Raw genomic sequence first — 14,613 nt, 5'->3', positions numbered from 1 at the left:
AAAAAAAAGTTTCACGTCCTAGTTTTTCGCTATCGCTAGCTCGGCTGAGAGTCAGCATTCGCCTGAATTCTCCTCAATAATAGGCGCCCGCGATGCATAATGCGTTTATTGCTTTTCGCCGGCGTTTCGCAACAACAGCACATAACGTGCATTAACACCGGCGAGCCGAGAAGTAAGACTGCAAAGGGGCTTTATATGCAGCGAGGTGTGCACGCGATGACGTGATTCTATCGATTATTAAACGAATAATATGTGCTCGCTCGCACTGCCCTGTACCATGTGCATCGAGCCACACAGGCAATTTGGGTATGCATCGTATGCACGAGTTTATGATCGCGCGAAAATCCGGAATGTTCGGCACGGAGTGATACGATGGAAACGAAATAGAGTTCCCCGCGAAACTAATTTCATGGAACGGTTACAACCGACGCCTCGAAAATACCGTTGTGGTTTTCTGAAATTAGAAGTTACACGGAGGGGAATTTTTTCCCGCGTTCGATTTTCGGCGATGCAACGGAGAAGCGCAACCGGTAAACATTTTTAGCAGCTCGCCTTAATTAAGCCGTGAGAATATTCCACTTCTGCTAAAATAACACATCGGTCTTTTAATCGCTATTTTGCGACGTAATCAACAGCACGGATTTTTAGTCGATCTATATATATATGTATAATTAGTAGATTATTTTTACTTAACTTTTCTCACAACTTAAAAGCGGAATTTTTCGTCACATATTAATTTAATAGCTTCGAACTGTTAATAGCTTCAAATCGATCTCCATGTCCACTTACTTATTCTTATTCCACTGTGATATTCTATTTAGAAAAGAAAAGACTTGAGAAATATTGCAAGTAAGCATATGTTTTACATGCACAATGAAAACTATTTGAAGTTATATCGCCTACGAATTTAAACCAATCTTCATAATTCGTTAATCAATAAGAATTTATGTAATTATCTATATATCAAGTATACATAATAATAAATAGATATTAATAAAATATCATTTTCAACTCAATTACGATACAATCGAAGTAGATATTAATCGCGATTTTTCGACACTCCTTTCTTTTTATTTCGATTCCCAATACATGTACGTGCGTCGCAAAGTTTCAGGTGCGCTGGGGACGAGGGAGAGTCGATTTATCGCAAAATGTAGGAAGAATCGAACGGAAGAGCCCCGCGGGCTCTGCACACGGCACGACGATCCGCCATCGCCCTCCCCCGCGCGTACGAACGGGCGCGAGGGTGTACAGCGCGAGTCGAGAGGGTGCAACAATAGCGAGACAGTTACTGTCAACACACTCGGTGCACATTAGTTGTTTCGCGGAAGCGGCTAAAATGTAAAACGAGGATCCCCGGGAACAAAAGGAACGTAGCGGGTGGAAAAGGTATAGGATCAATACAATAGTATATTTGTACAGACCGACTGATGAGGGGTGGTGCCTTGCAAGTGGGAGGCCTCGCTCGGGGTCGGCAATGTCTGTCCAGGGTGGGTATGCCTGTTGTTTACAGTGAAATGCAGGAAGCACAAGAGATCAAAAAGAGAAGCTCGAAACACCAAGCTCGTTTCGATGTCAAAGCTGATTCGCAAGCGTATCTGAATATAATGTTACATGAGCTCTTAAATTTTCCAATGGTACCTTCATGCATTATAAAAAAAAAGTTGTAAAATCCACAGGAGTCAAAATTATATTTTTTTTATTAACAATACAACTAGACTAATCTAAAACAAAAAAAAAGCAATATTTATTATTTCCTTCAAAGCAACCGTTGTACATAATATGTTTTTTTATTATAGTTGGATCATTGATTCAGGAAAAAAAAATTGTTTCATTACAAACAAAGAGGATAATATTAATAATATTAATAATTTCATGCGTTATCATAATGTCAGGATAATCTTGTTGAATGTATAATTTTATAGCTTCTAAAACAGTACAGTAATAAAATTTAAAAAGATAATAAGAGATAATATAAGAATTATTACTTGTGCTTATAAAAAAAAACACACACGCGATAAATGAAAATTATTAATGAGTTGAAATATCATTAGAGATACACGCGATCGATAAAATAGCACATTTATGCTCATCTCTCGAAGGCTAAATGCCTCGTAGACGGAAGACACAACCCTCGGTTGGCACTGGTTGCATAGGATGGGTATGTTAGTTGTTTACTCTGTAAGGGTGCCAAGAGGGGATGCCAAGAAGAAGGTAGGAGGAACGAACAGGCACACCCCGCAATAATACGTATACAACCGTGCCATAGCGAAACCACCATCACCACTGTTACATTTGTAAACTACGAACGTATCGGTTTACCCGTATAGGCGAAAACCATCACAGTGACGAACAAAATATCCAACCATAATTGGTCAGTCGTCAGACCAATTTGAACGATATTCATAATATACGATATTTACCGCATGTATGGTTATTCGCTACAATATTTATTTTGTAAACAGTACTTATAATAAATGTGTCCATTAATTATTTATAACAAGGACAACCTACGTTATATTATATCTTGAAGCTAAAAGGACACATTCGGTGCTTATCTATACAATACCTTTAATTTTTGCTTTCCCAATTACAAAATGATTGTAGTCAAATTGATCGTCAAATTGCAATTTGATTGTAGTCATTGAATATAGTATTACATTATAATAGCCTAGGAAAAAGGAACAAGTCGCTCGAATCGTAAAAATAGCATGTAGTTTTTGTTGAAAATGTCTTAACAAACATACAAAACGTACATCTGTTTGCGATAGCCTCATTTGTGCCGATGTGTAAGCATAATAAGAGCTTATTGATCTAGAGGGTATAATTATGTTCATGGTCGATTCATGCAAGGGAGATCTAATGTTTTTGTAGCAATTACCGCGAAGCCATACCGTATTAAGTCGTTTGAGTCTTTAGAGATAATTCTCGCAATGTTATAATTTCAGTACATATTGCTAATTGCAATATATTGGTATTTTTCCTTGACTAAATATTGATGAAAGATATATAATAAAAGACAAATATATGTGTATACATAATATGGATATGGGTGTGACGTATCAGTCGTATCTCATAATCACAGGACAAAATTGTTAATAATTTTTATAATAAAGTAATAAAGCTAATAAAGTTATTACTTTATTTTCTTTTTCTTCTTTTCATGAAATATATAATTTATTACTCTATGCTTAGCATTTACTTCTCAAAGTTAAATATTATATAGCACCGCCAAAAAATATACAAGATTTTTTTTCACATGTGTACATCACAAGTATAAGTAAAAAAATAGGAAATATTTTATAGTCAATCCACATACGTATAGTATATACTATATACCTACCAATTAATTTATTTAACAACAAACAACGGGTTAACAATTGTTTACTATATTTATTTTTATAATGCGCTAATTTTATTCTAATTTTTCATATATTTTCTATATCTATATTAATTAATAGTTCGACTTTATTCGCTTGAACTTGTATACAGCTGTTAAAATGTACGAGTAATTAACTTATCAGTTCATCAACTGATTGCTGCAATATACGTACCCGCGTTTAAAGTAACCAAGACAAAATCAGCTGAGTAGTAAAAATCAATATCAGACAGTTAGAAAATCAATAATAAATAATAGAGAAATTAATATGCATATAATTGCAATTACAAACTGATTTGAGCGCGAATTATACGCGATATTATTAGCCAACTTTGATCATTTATAACTCAAAAGTTATTGTTCAACTTTGATAGGTATTTTTATGGTACAATTTTTAGCCTTAATTAATCTTAGAGTCATTCAACCCATAAATGATCTTTTCAGAATAATTCTGTTGAAACTTTTAATTCTTAAGTTATAAGTTTTTTTTGAGATAAATAATATATACAGATTTTCAAAAAAGTAACTTATTTATTTAGAACAAACTAATTGTTCTTCTTGGAAATATTATTTTATAATTACTTCAAATTACTAAAAAGTTAAGTATTATTGACAATTTTAAAAAATTAATATTAATTTATTTAATTATTTAATTATTTAAGTTATTTACATGTTATGTAATAACATGTATTGTGAGTATACTACAAGGATTATAATAATTGTTTTATTATTAAATTACATTATTAATAATATTAATTTATATAATTATTTATAATATCAATATTATCTTATTTTTAAAGATGTTCTATACGATGTAAATAAAAATAAATGACATATTACTTTTTGATATATTTACTATATTTTAATATAATTGTTAACATTATAAACATGCTATTGTACAGAATACTTTTTGATATCAGTGGCTCGCCCTATTTGAGAACTTATGTCTGGGAGATCTGCGTGAACGTTAAAAAATTAAGAGAATTTTTTGGTATAGTCTGCCTTTATAAACGTTAAAATCAGTTTAATAAATTTAATTTGAAGTTAAAGTTCAGAATTATATAAGCGATTCCTAGTAATTATATAAGCAATTTCTAGTAATTATATGTAAGTAACCTTCTTATAGCATTTTTTTTTAATCTTATATTTTAATATTTTATAATGAGCCTAAAGGCTCATAAACACTTAAGCGAATAAAACATTTAATTGCGATCGATGTAAATCGCGGAGTTTAAATCATCATTAATACGTTTAATCGGGTTTCCGCGATGCGAAATGTAATGTTTGTTTTCACCGCGAAATCAAATTGTAATAGTCCGCATCGACAGGAATGAAAATTGCAACGAACAAGGTGAATCGCGGATCCGACCGACTAGCAACAATTCTCGGCGTACGCGCGCCACGCACTCGAAATCATTATGTCAAATCTACTTCATTTGCTCAACCCCGTTGCGTCCGTATACGATTGTGTATGCACGCATTCGTGTTGCTAACTCCATTCTCTACGATTTTTACTTTCTCACTCTTCTTTTTATCTTAACGCTATGTATGTATTTGAAAAAAAAAATGTAACAATTTTAACGCATTGTTAAATAAAACTAGAAAAAGAAATCAATTATACCTACTTTCAAATAACACAAATTTCGCCACTAGATCTTTATTGGATTATCAATTATACGTAAAATTCACGAGTGAGGGTTTTCTTTCCCGAAATGACAATTTTTTTTCGACTGGTACCGCGAAAAGTGCAAACGATGGCGCAAATTTCGGCGCACGTTCCACCAGTCGATGGAGTTATGCATAACAGAATTGAATTTACCAAGTGTAGAACATATAACGTAATAGCGCACAATGGTTCTGATAATTAGCAAATATGCAATACCTATGATTAGAGTAATAGTTTGGCAAATAGAATATTTTCATTTGACAGGTATGTGTTCTCTGTGACGTTTACGACGGGCTTGGTAGGCAACAAAGAGCTTGGTTTGCAAAATGAGGATCGAAAATCAAAGCCCACTTAATAATGCGCTGATGAAATCATTCGCTCTCGTATAGCCGGGCATCGAAAATGTCAGACGTTGAGAGGTATTGCCCGTAATATATTTTTGATTAAGTGGTCGGAATAACGGTGATAAATAATAAAACGATGTACTTGTTTACGGGAAACCGCAATCGAATCAACGAGAGTACGTTCGTGCGCATCTATGATATTGCGAAAAATCAAATGCCCGTCGATGCTTACACGAATTGTAATGATATGATGAATAATATGAGTGCGATTGATGGTAATGGCTTTGCCAGGATCAAAAGGCCAAAAATGATTTTGCTATCAAAGAAGGAAAATCTATACAACTCTCTTAATACAAAAGTTATAATAAAGCTCTTAAAAAATTACAATAGCATTACTAAATAATTTTTAGGAAAGTAATCATAATTTTTTTTTCGTTGACAGTATCTCGATATACCCTGGAGATGTTTTCTCGCCCGGTACAATCACGTGAGAAGAGAGAATTGGACAGAGGGAGGCGTGCAACCGCGTTGTGGAAAGGATCTCCAGATCTCAGTCCCTCGATTCCCGAAGCCTTCCCGAAATAATCCTCGCGGACGATACATCAGGCCAGCCTAACCTAACCTAACCCGTGTGTGCGTGAGATGAGGCGGAGATATGGTGAGAGACTTACATATGACAAATTCAACGCGCTCCTTCCTGCCTTCCTTCCTTGCTGACACTTATGGCCCAAGGGCCACACACCGGGTATTATTATTTTCATTCCTTCCCGCATGTCTGTCTGTCTGTCTGTCTGTCTGTCCGTACATCCGTTCCGTTCTTCCTTTCCGCGTTTGTCTCCTCTGTCTGGCCGTGCGCCTTCTCCCATACCGCGGAAATCTCTTTTCGGATGCTTTCGAGGGAAGAGGCTCCCCTGAAGCGAGCCTCTTCCCTCCCCCACACACGCGAGATGGGGCTCTTAGTTTTTTGCGCGCGACACGTGACGGAAAGTCCTCGAGGCCGCCTTTGTTGCTGGGACGTTATCCCTCTTGTGTGCCATGTTCTGCGGGATTCTTGTCGAGATTTTCAAGGATGGAAAGGAACACTTACATTATAATTATGTGCTGTGATGTGCGTCGCGACGATATGTTGAGAAATGGGTTACCGTGAAGAAGAGACTAATTAGATAAGGTAATATGTGTGCATCTCATTCAAGATTAAATTCTTTATAGCATCATATATGGCGCTCGTGCAAAACCATAAAGCTTTTCGTATAAAATTATTAGCTTCAGTTAACCTTAGAACGCTATCATTATTAAATGATACAGTATTGCTATTAATATATAAATTTTACGAATAAAAAAATACTCTTAATGTAACACAAATTTTTCTTACATTTACGCTTTAATAATCTAATTATTAATTTAAAAGGAAAGAAAAACTAAGTACACTATCAAATTCAATCTTTAAATGGTATGAAATTTATAATTGTGTGCATATATCTCTTCGTACTAAATAAAACATATAATAACTGCTTAAAAATCGAAATCACTTCACTTTCTATTATAATACTGATTGCCAGGAGATCTAAACTGATATAACGGACGGAATTTTTGAAGTTTGTTTTCACTTATTCTAGCTTTTAGATGTATCTCCTAATCATCACTAAGGTGATCGTATAGTTCAGCGATCAATCGGATGGCATATATTATAAACAATTATTACATGGCTTATATTATAAATAATTATTACAACACCATTTGAAGAACAGTTTGCAGTATCAGTTACATTATTATCCACGCGATTATTACCAAATTTGATAATAATTATCCGAGCACTTCATGATATACTTGTAAAAATTTTGCTGAAAGGAAAAAATCGCCAAGCTTCGTGTTTTGAATGCGCGGTACCTTATGTGGTCTTAAATCATATTACCCACGTGCCCTTTTTACCCCTTCTCGTGTTATCTCCTGCGGGCTCGAGCTCGTTCTTATTTTATTTGTTTCGCTTATCCACCGCCGTTCTTGAGGCTCGCCGAGATTTCGCGGCAATTTACTTTATGCGCGTTACGTCGTTTTCCGCCCTCTCGCTTCCGCCCACTGTGGCGTACCTACCCTAGCCATCTTTTCCCAAAGACTCACCCTCGCGATGTTCTTATGGAGCTCGACAGCGTCCGACACACACATACACACACATACACGCACACGCGAGCGCGTAAGTTTGTGCGTCGCGTGTACGTGCAGACCATACAACGACGTGTTCGTTTCTATCGTCAAGGCGGCCCCGAGTGTTCTCTTCTACACTTATTTCGCGCTAATTCACCCCTCAAGACCGCTTACGCCTCCTACCACCGTCTACTGAACAGGTTAGCTTTTTTTTCTCACGTGCCGCGAAGCAGTTCTCGTTAAGCGGTTAAGGGGTGAACTCGGTAAAGAGGGGCTGTAAATTCATTGACTGGCGAAAATACCCCTTGGAATTCCCAGAAGCGTCTTTCGAGCAATTCCAGTGCTAGGCTTACTCGGGATCACGCCTAAATCGTGTAAAAATAAGAATTAGATCTCACCTTCGTGAAATGTTTGCAGATACATTTGCCAATGCCTAACCGACATAATTATTTGCGATTAGTCGATAAAGTATCAACTATTAACGATAAACGCAGGATATTTTTTAAACATTGTTAAATCTTTATACAAAATTTTTTTTAATATTTAACACATTTAATTTTTCTTAAGAAATAATTAACAACAACTGTATGTTATAAACACATATCGGAGCAATTTAGAATAAAACTATCAAATATGATTTATTATATCATTTGAGATAAAATAATTGCGTCAATAGAGAGATTTCAACCTTCGTACTTGGCAATTATTAGATACTGCATGATACGAACCATAAATCACTCTGGCAACAATCCCAACCCGCTGAAAGAAAGAAGGCATCATCCGCGCTGAGATTCACTAACTTTGGCGTATGAAAATATTTTTGCTGAGTGGTAGATGCGGATGAATGCGCAGGCGTTCTCGCGTCGTAAAAATAACACGCGGCGGTGGAAATTCGTCCAGAAAATCGCGCTCGGACGCGCTGGCGAATGATCAACGCGACGTCGAGGATCACTCCCTCTCGAAATACAACCACGTATATAATTATCAAACAAAATCTACAACCCGAGGAGAGAATCGAGGGTCGCGGCTGGGCATTACAAACGCATTTACATTTGGTACTTGACAAGAGCCAACAAAGGGGCCCGGGCTGCCGGAATGTTCACCGTAAATAAGCATTACGATATAATTTTCTGTCACAACAATGGCCGCCGGTGTTACAAAAGGTTTAGCCACGAGGCGACCGTCGGGTACCACTGCGGACAATGAGAACGGCCGCGTTACGCCGTAAATTGATTTGCGAAAGCGTTCCTGAAAAAGCCCTCCGCGGAGAGAGAGAGGAGCCGGGCCCGCCACCGCCGCCGCCGTACGTGCCGCCAGGTTAGTGGGGTGATACGGGGGTGGCGCGAGCTTTTGAGCTTATACCACAAAAATTACGTCGCGGCAGGGATTGTATTTATGTTACATAATTACGCCACGCGCGACCGGTCGGATAGAGACCGCGGGAAGGGTGGTTGGCTGCGGCGTGGAACGACGGCGGGCGCGAGTCGGGGGAGATGGAGAGCGAGAGAGAGAAAAAAAAGCGGCTGGCCGAGGAAAAGTTTTTCGACGGCTGGTCGGCCCGACCGAGCAACGCCATCCGGCTAATGAATAGAAATAATTCTCGCGCAATTGTGCTTTTCGGTAGTTTTCAATTAACAGCCGCTCCTGCCGCGCCGAACCGAGCCGGGCTGGGCCAAGCCGAGCCGAGCCGAGCCGAGCCAAGCCGCGCCGCGAAACAAACGCCGAATATGGCGCGACGCGCAGCACTGCTTTAAGTTTTTATGCCGCGCGAACGCGCCCCGCGGCTCGTAATTATAATTTTCTGTCAGGCGGAGGGTTAACACGCGCGTATGCATGTGGAGATCGCTTTCTTTTTTCCCCCCTTCCCGCCCCTTTTCTCTTTCTCTCTCCGCATTTTCACTCTCGTATCCTTTGTTCTCTTTTTCGGGGTGCAACGGAAATATACTCCGATTTCTGAATACGCGCGCATTTCCCTGCAATGAATCGGTGGTTCTTTGTGTTCCGTAGACTCATGAGAGTGTATTACGACTTTCTCGTCTGGATTTTGGAAATTTTATTCGTACACTTAATTTTGTTCAAAATATTAACTTTAGCGAAAAAATGTGTGTTTTTTTTTCCCATTCTATATAGTGGGAGTGTTTTCGATTTCATAAGGTTATTTGACACAGAAAAATGTATGTCAGTCTACTGTGACGATATATAAGCGCGTATGTAAGATTATTTTTTAGGGAGGTTTTTATCCATTCTTACTACACAAGTATCAATTTTTTTGCTTTAATGAATTGCTTTTCTAGATATTTTAGAACTCAGAATGTCTCTTTCTTGTTCTTGATTTTGAACAAGAAAAATATTAGATTTTATCAATCATAACTATTAATCAAAATTTTCGGGAGAGATTTGAACCCTCCAAACCTCTCCATGGATGTGCCCAAAGATTGTATGTATACCTTGTAATATTAAATTTTTGCTTACGATATGCGTAAAAATATAAAATAATAATAATATAAGACAAATATCACATGTGTAATAAAACAGATAGAAATTCACAGAAACTGTTAATCAAGAAAAAATCAGACGTCGCGTGGTTACGCCTGTAATGCCTCAACTTCAACCAAGTTGTAACCAATCCTAAATCCGTGTATATTTCGTAGCCACTGGAATCTCTTCGTGACTGTCGCCGCGTAGAATCCCGCAAAATAAATCGCGCCTTTCGTCCGGTGATCCCCGGTAATATTTGTCTTTCATCGGGCCATTTTACAAGATTCCCTATCTACTCGACTTTCTAGGCAAGAAAGATGAAATCGGAGGCGGCCGTAGGCGCACTCGGACACGCACTCACGTCGTACGACGGGGTTTGAAAAGGGGATGCCCTCGTGATTCCCTGACTCGTCGACCGGGATGAGTAAGGTGGTAGGAGGATACGGACGGGGCTCCCATGGGATAAAACGGGTTATCGGATGCGAAACTCGCTGCGTGGAAATGTAAAGGCATCTTGACAAATCGGTTTCTATTACCGGACAGCGACGCGCTCGCGCCGGGGTCGTCTTTTTATATATTGATGGCATTATTTCGCACATCCATCGTACTCCATAGCTTCCTCAGGGCGCAATAAGCTCTTGATATTTTACAAACAATATTTATGCGGAAATGCATTGCTCCAATTTAATATTTTATTAATATATGAGAAGAATAAAGAATACGAATATTAACCTTTGATTTTACTAATTCTATTTTAATCAACATAAAAAGAACAATTTTCCTGAAGTATCTTAAAATTTACTGTTGGACAGATCTAAATATCATTTTATTAAGTTAGACCGTCAGAATATACATAGAAATCTTAAGCATGATAAGCAATGCTGCAAAAAGTTTTGACATTTTATAATAATTAGTTTCAGCGTCCTACAAAATTATTAATAATCTAATAAAATTATTTTCAAATCTATATCTAGCTATAAGTTCTTAGATACTTCAACAAAATCGTCCTTCAGTGTTCTAATTTAATAACTATTTAAAATTTAATCAATTAGAGAGTATATGATTACCCAGATTTTTAATTAACTATATCATAATAAAAAAATAAAAGCTTAGTCATTCACACGTACACACACACTTCGAAAATATTATTAATAATAGCGTATATTCACATTTCTTTTACTTTTTACTTTACATGTTTTACTTATGAGTAAATTTGCATAAATGATGTTCTACTGAAATTATGAATCAATTCTTCTTGAATTTTCTTGACACTGACATTACCTTTTACATTACACACACGTCACACATGCATAACGATGCAAAATTTACCTTTGATTTACAATTAAGATTGTTCGTTACTTTTGTTACAGTTAATAGAACGATTGACCATGGAATTCCCAGCGCATCTCTGCCCTCTGACACAATATAATCGGTGCGTAATCATCCCATTGTTTGCCGAGAAATTAAATGGACAGTACATTCGCGTTACTGGAGTGCTCGCAAACGATTGTCACAATGTCCGATAATAGCATTTATTACTGCTATTCGCATTTTTGTTTAACCAGACGTTGATCATAGGCAGCCAGGTTATATCTTGATCGTTTGAAATGCTCCCGCGCAATCGATTAATCCGTCACCGACGGAATCAATTTTATTACGACTTCTAATTTGTAATCAATCATAATGGATTTAGAATTCAAAATGTTAAATCTCATTTAACAGAAAAATTGTAATATCAAAAGATACAATATATAAAATAAAATAATGTAAAGGTGTTCCCATATAAATGACTACCCTATTTTTATCTTTTGTAAACTAACAGATAGACCTAATAAATATAATATCAAATTAAACGGTTCTAATTAAACTCTATTGTGAGCACAGTGATCAGTTAAAAAAATTATCTATGTTAGAAAACGGAGAGATATGCATAATTTTTACGAAATAAAATCAATATTTCGATAATAAAAGTTGTAGCGTCTGTTCTAATGAGCACTCAAAAAAAGGTTGCTTCGATTTAAAGAAATTTTTTCACAAATCAAAGAAATTTTTTTATTTAACCGAAATTTCTTTAAATCGAAGCAATCTTTTCTCTGAGTGAGTACAACGATGTATGGCATAACAAAAATTTGTTTACAAATTATACAAGTTATTTTGATTTAAATTTTTGCGGTACATCTTGTGTGTGTGTCATCGATTCTATGCCATTCTCGAAATCAAAAATTTCTCGTTATAGGCTTTCTTTTCGTTTTTAATTCTTCTTCAATATTATGCATATCGAAGTATATTAAATAACTAATATAATATCTTTCACCAATTGTATTAAAACGATTTATGTCGTATTATATAATATATTATACAATGCATATTGTGAAATAAATGGCAAATATGTTTCTATGTTTCAAGCAATGCGGATTTTCTTGTTAATAGAAGAGAAAATGTATTAAAATAAGATATGAAAAAAATATATTACAATTGCAGATGCGTATAAATAAGGAAGTCAATTATAGGTACCGAGATCGGCGGGGAATTGTTATATAATACTGTTGGCCGAGCCGCTTTTTTCACGGTTGTGTAAAATATTTATTTATAATTAGTACAAAGGAGAACGAGTGCGCGAATTATTTTCAGCCGCGTGATCGCCCGCGCGCAAGCTACAAAAGTGAATAAATAATGTAAAAATGTTAATTGTCGTCAGCACTTGGTGTCACTGCGAGAACAAAGGACAAAGGTATAATGATATATCGGCGGGATATATTATTATCAGTATCAGGAAAACGCAAATTTCCCGGAGGCGGGAAAACTTCCAGCCGCTCTGCGCTTTTAAAAATAAATTCGAACGAAAGAAATATCAATTAACACGCTCAATAACGCAAGCAATATCCCGAGCGTTCATCCGAAACCACCCTCTATGCGGTTAGTACGCAGGCAGGCAGGAACGCGCTGCACCCATTCATATACAAGAGGATAAAGCAGCCCCCACTCGGCCGACAGCAAATAATTAGTATCTTAGTAATATCGGGAATGCGTTTAATGTTGGAAACTAACTTGGCTACTTGATTAAATAGAGCAAATGAAATGAAACTATTTGACCGTATATCGAATTACAGTGTAACTAGTTGTAATTATACAAATTAAATGCGAAATTATATCATTCTTATAACAAGTAGTGTCTTGAAAAGTACAAAAAGTGAATAAAATATAAAAAAATAAAATTTATAGAATACGTTTTAATACGTGTTATTATTATGTATATGTACTTGCTCTGAACTTCGATTATACACATCAACGTTTGTGTCAAAAAAACAAACTTCGATTACGTTAACGTTTATGTCTAAAATTCTAACATATAGTTCCAAACAATATCGTATGTTTGCATAAATAATTAAATTTCACTTGTATGAATAATTTTTTCAACGTTATTATTTAGTCATTTTTTCAAGCACACAATGAAAAACAATTAAATAGAACGATATATAAAATATTCTACGATGACTGATATAATGAGGCACATATTTTTCATGCATAATTTTTGTATTTTATTTACATTCTTTCCATATTTATTTCACAGAATTTCCCCGAAATCCAAATGTTTATTTAAATTATATGCAAGGTGATTAGTAGAGGAAGAGAAGAGAAAAGAGAAGAGAAAGTATAAGAATGACTCGTGCGTAGTAGAAATTAATTGGCAGAAACATCTTTTGTGGAGAAAAACTATCAGTACATCTGCTTTTCTAGAACATACAATCAGGCATTCCCCTTTATTTGCGAGCCAAGCAGAAAAAGTATGCAGTATGCAACGTAACGGACTAACTTCCGGCTGCACCATCCGCTTACGCATTACCATCGATAACCCAGACAATTACAATTTCAGTTACGTTTTAATTAGCTGGAATGCTAATGTACTGCATGAGCAAGTAGCCAACCACGTTGATCCAGAAGCGAGTCAAATGTATTCTTGTAGTGCCCTGACATGCATCGCATATCCTATACGTATAATAGGTACGTTGAAACAAATTACGAAAAGAATTAACTTTCAGTTTAGTCATTCATATTAACAGTCTTTACTTTCGAATATTACATATTCCAAGAAGTACAAATTATGCATATATTGCATAGTGATTAACTCTCCAGCAAACACTGTAGATAAAAAATTAAATTGTTTCACTAGAAAAAGTACCATTTACTTTTACGCAAATCATTTTCTTGATGAAAATAAAAAATGCTGCTGCTCGAATATAAGCTAAAATTATACGAATTTATTTGTAAACAAAATCATCTTCTTTCCGATAGTTTTTACAATTTACATTGATCTACGAATATGCGTATAAAATATTTTTAAATAAATTTTCATGATTTTGTTTGCAAAATAATGCCGTTGATTCGACGCGAAAGCGATAATTCTAAAGGTCTCGATGGGAAAAAGATCCTTCGGGAAACGATGACGTAAAATACGCGGCGCGGATAGAGAGGGTTGAAAGGAGCAGCACGTGGGATCCGAGGGTGCGTTTTCCTCCCCTTCGCTTTAGGGAATGAACGAGACATCGATAATCGTGTTTGTTGTACGACTGCCGATACGAAACTTCGGGAATACCGCTCAGCCG

General features: G+C 36.2%; 1 protein-coding gene across 11 annotated transcripts in view; it reads right to left on the bottom strand.

Moving 5' to 3' along the window:
- FoxP (forkhead box transcription factor P) overlaps window positions 1-14,613 on the bottom strand; it is a 301,004-nt gene that overhangs the window by 181,826 nt on the left and 104,565 nt on the right. The gene's annotated exons all lie outside the window — the stretch shown is intronic.

Source organism: Trachymyrmex cornetzi, unplaced genomic scaffold (genome assembly GCF_001594075.2).
Source record: "Trachymyrmex cornetzi isolate Tcor2-1 unplaced genomic scaffold, Tcor1.1 scaffold4, whole genome shotgun sequence".
Lineage (NCBI taxonomy): Eukaryota > Metazoa > Arthropoda > Insecta > Hymenoptera > Formicidae > Trachymyrmex > Trachymyrmex cornetzi.
The sequence above is the reverse complement of the archived record's forward strand: the minus strand, read 5'-3'. Positions and strand labels throughout refer to the sequence as shown.